Below are 10,042 nucleotides of genomic sequence, written 5' to 3'. Positions count from 1 at the left end.
ACTTCCCTGGCAGTCCAGTAGTTAGGACTCCACACTACCACTGCTCGGGGTGTGGGTTAGATGCTGGTCAAGGACTAGGATCCCACATCCTGCTTGCTGGGCTTTCCTGGTGGTTCAGACAGTACAGAATCTGCCTGCAATGTAGGAGACCCAGGTTCGATACCTGGGTCAGGAAGATCCCCTAGAGAAGAGAATGGCAACTCACCCCAGTATTCTTGCCTGGAGAATCCCATGGTGGAACCTGGCTGGCTATAATCCATGAGGTCACAAGAGTCAGACACAAGTGAGTAACTAACACTTTCACTACTTTTTACTTCATCCCGTTTGCCACAGTTCAGTTCAGTTCAGTTCAGTCACTCAGTCATGTTCTACTCTTTGCGACCCCATGAACTGCAGCATGCCAGGCCTCCCTGTCCATCACCAACTCCTGGAATTTACCCAAACTCATGTCCATCAAGTTGGTGATGCCATCCAGCCATCTCATCCACTGTTATCCCCTTCTCTTCCTGCCCCCAATCCCTCCCAGCATCAGAGTCTTTTCCAATGAGTCAACTCTTTGCAAGAGGTGGCCAAACTACTGGAATTTCAGCTTTAGCATCATTCCTTCCAAAGAACACCCAGGACTGATCTCCTTTAGAATGGACTGGTTGGATGTCCTTGCAGTCCAAGGGACTCTCAAGAGTCTTCTCCAACACCACAGTTCAAAAGCATCAATTCTTCAGCGCTCAGCTTTCTTCAAGTCCAACTCTCACATCCATACATGACCACTGGAAAAACCATAGACTTGACTAGATGGAACTTTGTTGGCAAAGTAATGTCTCTGCTTTTCAATATGCTATCTAGATTGGTCATAACTTTTCTTCCAAGGAGTAAGCGTCTTTTAATTTCATGGCTGCAGTCACCATCTACAGTGATTTTGGAGCCCAGAAAAATAAAGTCTGACACTGTTTCCACTGTTTCCCCATCTATTTCCCATGAAATGATGGGACCAGATGCCATGATCTTCGTTGTCTGAATGTTGAGCTTTAAGCCAACTTTTTCACTCTCCTCTTTCACTTTCATCAGGAGGCTTTTTTAGTTCCTCTTCACTTTCTGCCATAAGGGTGGTGTCATCTGCATATCTTCCAGCAATCTTGATTCCAGTTTGTGCTTCTTCCAGTCCAGCATTTCTCATGATGTACTCTGCATATAAGTTAAATAAGCAGGGTGACAATGCATGGCCAAAAAAAAAGAGAGAGAGAAGAGCTTTCTAAACACAAAGTTACTAACATCCTAGAGCAGGAACAACCTTGGCACACTCAAGAAACAGAAAGAAGACCAGTGTACCTGAACAGAAATGGGTAGAGGTGAGACTGGTTGGAGTTGGCAAGGCTCTGATTTGCTTACCTGAATTGCTACGGAAAATATTGAGGGATTTAAGCAGGGGAGAGCTGTATTCTCGGAGAAGGCAATGGCACCCCACTCCAGTACTCTTGCCCGGAGAATCCCATGGATGGAGGAGCCTGGAAGGCTGCAGTCCATGGGGTCGCTGAGGGTCCGACACGACTGAACGACTTCACTTTCACTTTTCACTTTCATGCATTGGAGAAGGAAATGGCAACCCACTCCAGTGTTCTTGCCTGGAGAATCCCAGGGACTGGGGTGCCTGGTGGGCTGCCGTCTATGGGGTCACACAGAGTCAGACACAACTGAAGTGACTTAGCAGTAGCAGTAGCAGAGCTGTATTCTGGTTGTTATCTTTAAAAGACCAGTCCAGCTGCTGGCTGCAGAGTGGACTGGAGGGGCAAGAAGGAGCAGAGGAAGACGGGTTAGGGAGCTGCTGCAGAAGGGTAGGTAGTGACAATGGTGCTTAGACTAAGCATGGGGACAGAGAGAAAAGAGAGGGCAGACCCAACTGTGCTTGCTAATGAATTGGACATAGCGGTGAGGCCATAGTGAATAAGGATATATCCCAAAGGACATCAGAGTTCCCTCCATGTGGGAATTAAGAAGCAGCGAGGAGGAAGCCCTGACACATCCAATAAACTCAATCAACTGGCGTATAGCTCGGTAGCATTGTGCTGTTGTTGTTCAATCATTCAATCATGTCCAACTCTGCCACCCCATAGACTGCAGCATGCCAGGCTCCCCTATCCTTTACTGGCTCCCAGAGTTTGCTCAAATTCGTGTCCATCAAGTCAATGATGCCATCCAACCATCTCATCCTCTGTCACCCTCTTTTCCTGCCCTCAATCTTTCCCAGCATCAGGGTCTTTTCCAGTGAGTCGGCATTGTGGGAGGAGATCTATGTCTGGAATGTGCCTGCTTAGGAGGAGTGAGAAAGAAATGTCTTAGGAGACAAGATGCCTATGGGTGGGAGTTAGGAGTCTGTCTTAATATTGATGTGGTCCAATAAAAAAGTGACATCAGAGGTTATGCATGTAAGAGATGTTTACATGACCTGAAATGGAATGAGGGATGGTAAATTAGGGTAATGAGGTTAATTGTAACAAGGCTGAAATCTCAGTGACTGAGTGCACACACACAAAAAGTGTTTTTCATTCATATTACAGTCCAGGGAGGGTCTGGGGAATGGAGTGCGTAGTTCTGTTCATTCATTCATTCATTTAAGGGTCCCAGGCTCTTTCTGTCATGTGGCACAGCTGTCTTCAACATGTGGCTTCTAAAATCATCACAGAATGGGAAGAGGGAATGCACGGTGCACAGGAGACTGTATGGGTCCAGCCTGGAAATGGGGCACATTGCTTCTGCTTTGATTCCAATGCTCAGAACTTTCTCTGATAGCATCAACTTAACTGCAAGGAAACTGGGACATGTTCAAAGTTCCAATTCAGTAGGTCATGGGCCAGAAAAAGAGATGCTCATGATGAGCACTGCTGGTCTCTGCCACAGGCAGGGAGAGTGGCTGCCTCTCTTAGGGATGTTGGGTGAGGGGGGTGGTGTTTTCTTGAGTTAGGATTGCAATGAGAGCTCGCTCTCTGAAAGCCCCTTGGAAGGGAAGCTGATGTGGGGAGAAGAGCATGTGTGATGCACACCTGTGTGCTTTGCAGCTTCATAATCCTTCCATGCTTTCGCCTTCTCCTGGCCTTTCTCCAGGTAAGATTTTTTTTTTTTTAATTTGGCTGCTCCAGGTCTTAGTTGTGGTATATAGGCTCTTCAATCTTTGTTGCGGTGTGCAGGATATTTTAATTGTGGCATACAGGATCTAGTTCCCTGACCAGGGATCAAACCCAGGCCCCCTACATTGGGAGCTCAGAGTCTAAATGACCACCAGGAAAGTCCCCAGATAAGATCTTTATCCCACATCATATCATTAAAATAGCATTGTGGATGCTTTCCCCTCTACAATTTTCTTTTCCCATCAAATCTAACTTGGATACTAAAGTCTAAATAATCTTTCCTAAGACATGGTTTTTGTTGTGCTATCCCTGTTCAGTAATAACGATAACAACAATTTCAAAAATGGCAATAATAATTTGTCAGATTACCGCGTTGAGTACTTTAACTTCAGCATCTCAATATTTCTCAGTTGCTGTAACAAGCTGATTACACATCATTCCCACCCTGCAGATAGAGCAGCAGAGATTCTGAGAGGTTCCCGTACTGTCTAATGTGCTGCTTAATATGGCAGCCACTAGCCATGTGTAGCCACTAGCCACTAGGTGTCTGGTCCCATCCCTTCATGGCAAATAGATGAAGGAAAAGTGGAAACAGTGGCAGATTTTATTTTTGGGGCTCCCAAATCACTTCAGATGATAACTGCAGCCACGAAATTAAAAGACGCTCCTTGAAAGAAAAGCTATGACAAACCTAGACAGTATAGTAAACCTAGACAGCATATTAAAAAGCTGCATAATCAAAGCTATGGTTTTTCCAGCAGTTGTTGCGGATGTGAGAGTTGGACCATAAAGAAGACTAAGTACCAAAGAATTGATGCCTTTGAATTGTGGTGCCAGAGAAGACTCTTGGGAGTCCTTGGACTGCAAGGAGACCAAACCAGTCAATCCTAAAGGAAATCAAACCTAAATATTCATTGGAAGGACTGATGCTGAAGCTCCAATACTTTGGCCACCTGATGTGAAGAGCTGACTCATTGGAAAAGACCCTGATGCTGGGAAAGATTGAGGGCAGGAGGAGAAGGGGGTGACAGGAGGGGATGAGATGGTTGGATGGCATCACTGACTTAAGGGACATGAGTTTGAGCAAACTCTAGGAGATAGTGAAGGACAGGGAATCCTGGTATGCTGCAATCCATGGGGTCACAAAAAGTTAGACACAACTGAGCAACTGAACAACAATAAGCCATGTGTAGCCATTTAGATTAAAATCAATTAAAAATTTAGTTCTTCAGTCATATTCAGTTCAGTTCAGTTTAGTCGCTTAGTCATGTCCGACTCTTCAGGACCCCATGAATTGCAGCATGCCAGGCCTCTCTATCCATCACCAACTCCCAGAGTTCACCCAAATTCATGTGCATCGAGTTGGTGATGCCATCCAGCCATCTCATCCTCTGTCGTCCCCTTCTCCTCATGCCTCCAATCCCTCTCAGCATCAGGGTCTTTTCCAATGAGTCAACTCTTCGCATGAGGTGGCCAAAGTATTGGAGTTTCAGCCTCAGCATCAGTCCTTCCAATGAACACCCAGGGCTGATCTCCTTTAGGATGGACTGGTTGGATCTCCTTGCAGTCCAAGGGACTCGCAAAAGTCTTCTCCAGCACCACAGTTCAAAAGTCATATTAGGTACATATCAAATACTCAACAGCCACATGTGACCAGTAGCTACCAGTGTAGAGAGGGCAGATATAGAAAATTATTTTCCTCTGGGCAGAAAGTTCTCCTGAGTTAGGGGAAACCTACTCATGTGACATAGTAAGTGGTAACCGCATCTGAGCATGAAATTCTTCAACAGCTCCTTATTGCTTTCACAGTTAAGCCAAAGTTTCAGCCTGCTTTTAATCTTCTTGTGTTATATTCTGGGCCCAAGCTACTGTTACATAATTATCTCTCGTTATTTTCTTGCACAACCTCACTCTCCAGTGTAACGAGTTTGTTCACTCCTCTCCAATAGTCCTGACATGTGCATTCATAAATATTTTTGCTCTCCTCCTTTCTATCTCCCCAGCTAGTTAATTGCTACCTGACCTTAAGGTTCAAATAGCATAAATATTTCTTGAATCAGTTCCCTCTTCCCCATTCTCGCTGACTCAGCCTGAACCACCTTTCATTCTCCCCTCACCATCTCTTGCCCTCACAGCCTTTCCACTGCTACTAACCATACTCGCTGGTGTTTATGAAGCACCTGCTGCATACTAGTCATTCTTCTAAGCACTGACTCCTCACAAAATACTTTGAAGCGAACAACACAGCTGTCTGCATTTTACAGATGGGACAACTAAAGCATAGGGAGATGAAGGATTTGAATGGCCTCTCCGCTTTCTGGTCTTTTCAAAGGAAGTTCATCCTCACACTATTACCCTGGCCACATTTCTTAAACACAGAACTGTTACTTCCCTCCCCTGGCTCCACAGAGAGGGGGAAACCTTCTAAGAAGAGCAAGCAAGGCCATTTTCGTTCAGAATAATTCCAACCTCAAAACCCTTTACATCACCCACAGACCACAAACTACTTACAGTTTCCCAAACCTGCCACGCTCTTTCTTCCTTCTGGGCTGTCACCCAGGCTGCTCCCACTGCATGGAGCGCTGCCCTGCAGGCCAGCTCTGAAGTCATCCACGGCAGTGCACTCTGGACCACAGGGCCTGCTCCCTCCTCGGAACAGCCAGCAGTAACTCCCTCCATCCGCAGCTCCCAAAGGAGGGCTGGATACCAAGCTCACCAAATTAAAATCACTTCTCATTAAAAAATATATATATACTTCCAAGATTCAAACTTAATAAGGCAGAGGCGGATTCTGGGGTCTTTTTTTTTTTTTTTTTAAGAAGCTCCCCAGACTATTCAGAAGTGAAGCAAATACTTCCTTTGTAGCTCAGAGGATAAGAATCTGCCTGTCAATGTTGTTAGATCCCTGGTCTCAGGAAGACAGCACATGCCTCAGAGCAACTAAGCCCCGGCCACAACTACTGAGCTGGCATGCTAGAGCCTTCTTCTCCTGTGCTCCATAAGAGGAGCCACCGCAATGAGAAGCCCCTGCACCCTAAAGAAGAGTAGCCCCCACCTGCCGCAACTAGAGAAAGCCTGTGAAAAAGCAATGAAGATCCAGTGCTGCCAAAAAAAAAAAAAGTGAGGCAAATGTGGTTTACATCATTCACTTGGCAACTAATCATGTCCTGACTACATTTCTTGTATATGATCTCCTTTATTGTTATTTAATTCTTACCTTCATTCACTCACATTCATCCACTCAACAAATGTTTTCCAAGGGGATTTGATGTGCTGGAAACTCTTTTATGTGTTGGTGTGAATGAAAGAGGCACAGTTGCTGTTAATGGAGATGACATTCCAGAGAGATGTGATAGCTGAATAATGGGCCACCAATGAAGCAGGGCAAAGACTAATAGAGTTTTGCCAAGAAAATGCACTGGTCATAACAAACACCCTCTTCCAACAACACAAGAGAAGACTCTATACATGGACATCACCAGATGGTCAACACCAAAATCAGATTGATTATATTCTTTGCAGCCAAAGATGGAGAAGCTCTATACAGTCAGCAAAAACAAGACCAGGAGCTGACTGTGGGCTCAGACCATGAACTCCTTATTGCCAAATTCAGACTTAAATTGAAGAAAGTAGGGAAAACCACTAGACCATTCAGGTATGACCTAAATCAAATCCCTTATGATTATACAGTGGAAGTGAGAAATAGATTTAAGGGCCTAGATCTGATAGATAGAGTGCCTGATGAACTACGGAATGAGGTTCGTGACATTGTACAGGAGACAGGGATCAAGACCATTCCCATAGAAAAGAAATGCAAAAAAGCAAAATGGCTGTCTGGGGAGGCCTTACAAATAGCTGTGAAAAGAAGAGAAGTGAAAAGCAAAGGAGAAAAGGAAAGATATAAACATCTGAATGCAGAATTCCAAAGAATAGCAAGAAGAGATAAGAAAGCCTTCTTCAGCAATCAATGCAAAGAAATAGAGGAAAACAACAGAATGGGAAAGACTAGGGATCTCTTGAAGAAAATCAGAGATACCAAAGGAACATTTCATGCAAAGATGAGCTCGATAAAGGACAGAAATGGTATGGACCTAACAGAAGCAGAAGATATTAAGAAGAGATGGCAAGAATACACAGAAGAACTGTACAAAAAAGATCTTCATGACCCAGATAATCACGATGGTGTGATCACTGACCTAGAGCCAGACATCCTGGAATGTGAAGTCAAGTGGGCCTTAGAAAGCATCACTATGAACAAAGCTGGTGGAGGTGACGGAATTCCAGTTGAGCTATTCCAAATCCTGAAAGATGATGCTGTGAAAGTGCTACACTCAATATGCCAGCAAATTTGGAAAACTCAACAGTGGCCACAGGACTGGAAAAGGTCAGTTTTCATTCCGATCCCAAAGAAAGGCAATGCCAAAGAATGCTCAAACTACCGCACAATTGCACTCATCTCACATGCTAGGAAAGTAATGCTCAAAATTCTCCAAGCCAGGCTTCAGCAATATGTGAACCGTGAACTTCCAGATGTTCAAGCTGGTTTTACAAAAGGCAGAGGAACCAGAGATCAAATTGCCAACATCTGCTGGATCATCGAAAAAGCAAGAGAGTTCCAGAAAAACATCTATTTCTGCTTTATTGACTATGCCAAAGCCTTTGACTGTGTGGATCATAATAAACTGTGGAAAATTCTGAAAGAGATGGGAATACCAGACCACCTGACCTGCCACTTGAGAAATTTGTATGCAGGCCAGGAAGCAACAGTTAGAACTGGACATGGAACAACAGACTGGTTCCAAATAGGAAAAGGAGTTCGTCAAGGCTGTATATTGTCACCCTGTTTATTTAACTTATATGCAGAGTACATCATGAGAAATGCTGGGCTGGAAGAAACACAAGCTGGAATCAAGATTGCCGGGAGAAATATCAATAACCTCATATATGCAGATGACACCACCCTTATGGCAGAAAGTGAAGAGAAACTAAAAAGCCTCTTGATGAAAGTGAAAGTGGAGAGTGAAAAAGTTGGCTTAAAGCTCAACATTCAGAAAACGAAGATCATGGCATCCGGTCCCATCACTTCATGGGAAATAGAAGATGGGGAAACAGTGAAAACAGTGTAAGACTTTATTTTTCTGGCCTCCAAAATCACTACAGATGGTGACTGCAGCCATGAAATTAAAAGACGCTTACTCCTTGGAAGAAAAGTTATGACCAACCTAGATAGCATATTCAAAAGCAGAGACATTACTTTGCCAACAAAGTTCCGTCTAGTCAAGGCTATGGTTTTTCCTGTGGTCATGTATGGGTGTGAGAGTTGAACTGTGAAGAAGGCTGAGTGCTGAAGAATTGGTGCTTTTGAACTGTGGTGTTGGAGAAGACTCTTGAGAGTCCCTTGGACTGCAAGGAGATCCAACCAGTCCATTCTGAAGGAGATCAGCCCTGGGATTTCTTTGGAAGGAATGATGCTAAAGCTGAAATTCCAGTACTTTGGCCACCTCATGCGAAGAGTTGACTCATTGGAAAAGACTCTGATGCTGGGAGGGATTGGGGGCAGGAAGAGAAGGGGACGACAGAGGATGAGATGGCTGGATGGCATCATTGACTCGATGGACGTGAGTCTCAGTGAACTCTGGGAGTTGGTGATGGACAGGGAGGCCTGGCGTGCTGCAATTCATGGGGTCGCAAAGAGTTGGACACGACTGAGCGACTGATCTGATCTGATCTGAAGATGTCAGTGTCCTGATCCCCAGAATTTGTGAATTTATTGCTTCACATGCCAAAGGGATTTTGCTGGTGTAATTAAGTTAAGGATCTTAACGGGGAAATTCCTTTGGATTATCCAGGTTCTTAGTCACAAGGGTCCTTATAAGGGAAAAGAAGGAGGCCGCAGAGTTAGTGAGAAAGTAAAGATGATGTAATGACAGAAACAGAGGTCTAGGTGGTGTGACTGTTGGCTTTGAAGATGGAGCTGGCTTCGAAGACACTCAGGAATCAAGGGATGTGGGCAGCTCTAGAAGCTGAAAAATGCAAGGAAACAGCTTTTCCCCTCATGCCTCCAAAAGGAAGGCTGCGCTGCCCTCCCCTAGATTTTAGCCCTCTGAGTTCCACTTTTGGACACCTGACCTAGGGAACTGTGAGATAATAAATCTGTGTTGTTTGAAGCCACTAGATCTGTGGTAATTTGCTACAGCAGGGAAAAGAAATAAATACAAGGTATATTGGATACTTACTTCGTGCCAGTATGCGATGAACCTCCTCCACTATATTTTAAGTGTTTGAGGGCTCCGTGTGCTACATTTTGATCTTCCCTGCGGGCTCCCAGCATGGCGCTGGGCCCGCAGCCGTAGCTCAGTACACACCTGCTACAGATTCCAGTCTCTTCCTTGGCTTTGTCTGACTCTGATGCAAGTGGCGTTCGGGTAGGTTTTGGGTGGGAAGGGTACGCTTGTGGAGATGAAAGAAAGGAGCTGTCCTTGACGGGAAGGAGCCTGAGGTCAGAAGACGAGAAGGGTTCCGAGAGAAGCATCTGCTGAGACTGCTTAACGCCTGAGGAGGGAACCTGATGGATAGATAGGCGCGAAAGCAATCATATTCGCTGTGTAATTTCCTATATCTTAATTTTTTATAATTGATTTTTAACGAGAAATTTACATCTGAAATTTTAAACGAGAACGTGATAAACTTTAAAAGCAAATACCGCAGCTGGTTTGTAGAGCTGAGTGTTTCCGGGCTCCGCCGAGGCCTAAATATCCTGATACTGTAGCTCAGACGACGGGCCCCAGAACCTGCCCTTTAAGGCGGCATCCCCAAGAGATCCGGGCCGCAGACTGCAGGCAAGCCCAGGACGCGCTCGCCGCGGTGGTTCCGGGCGCGGGCGGCCTCCGGCCGGGGAGGGCGCTGTGTCGGCGACGCAGGGG

The 10,042-nt window shown here is 45.2% G+C and overlaps 1 long non-coding RNA gene across 3 annotated transcripts; it reads right to left on the bottom strand.

Moving 5' to 3' along the window:
• Window positions 1–288: 288 nt before the first annotated feature.
• On the bottom strand, window positions 289–10,001 carry LOC147371740 (uncharacterized). Of its 3 annotated transcripts, none has more exons than XR_015163720.1 (4): window positions 9,823–10,001; window positions 9,356–9,684; window positions 5,631–5,818; window positions 289–1,182 (listed from the first exon to the last, which is right to left on the bottom strand). It is a non-coding gene; the product is annotated as an uncharacterized LOC147371740 (long non-coding RNA). The 3 variants fall into 3 exon arrangements; XR_015163721.1 differs by having other exon boundaries at window positions 5,631–5,830; window positions 9,823–9,987; XR_015163719.1 differs by lacking the exon at window positions 5,631–5,818 and having other exon boundaries at window positions 9,823–9,981.
• Between the last annotated feature and the right edge of the window lie 41 nt (window positions 10,002–10,042).

The sequence above is a fragment of the Bos grunniens genome, chromosome 5 (assembly GCF_055505025.1).
Source record: "Bos grunniens cultivar Pamir isolate PY7600 chromosome 5, Bosgru_T2T1.0, whole genome shotgun sequence".
Classification (NCBI taxonomy): domain Eukaryota; kingdom Metazoa; phylum Chordata; class Mammalia; order Artiodactyla; family Bovidae; genus Bos; species Bos grunniens.
The sequence above is the reverse complement of the archived record's forward strand: the minus strand, read 5'-3'. Positions and strand labels throughout refer to the sequence as shown.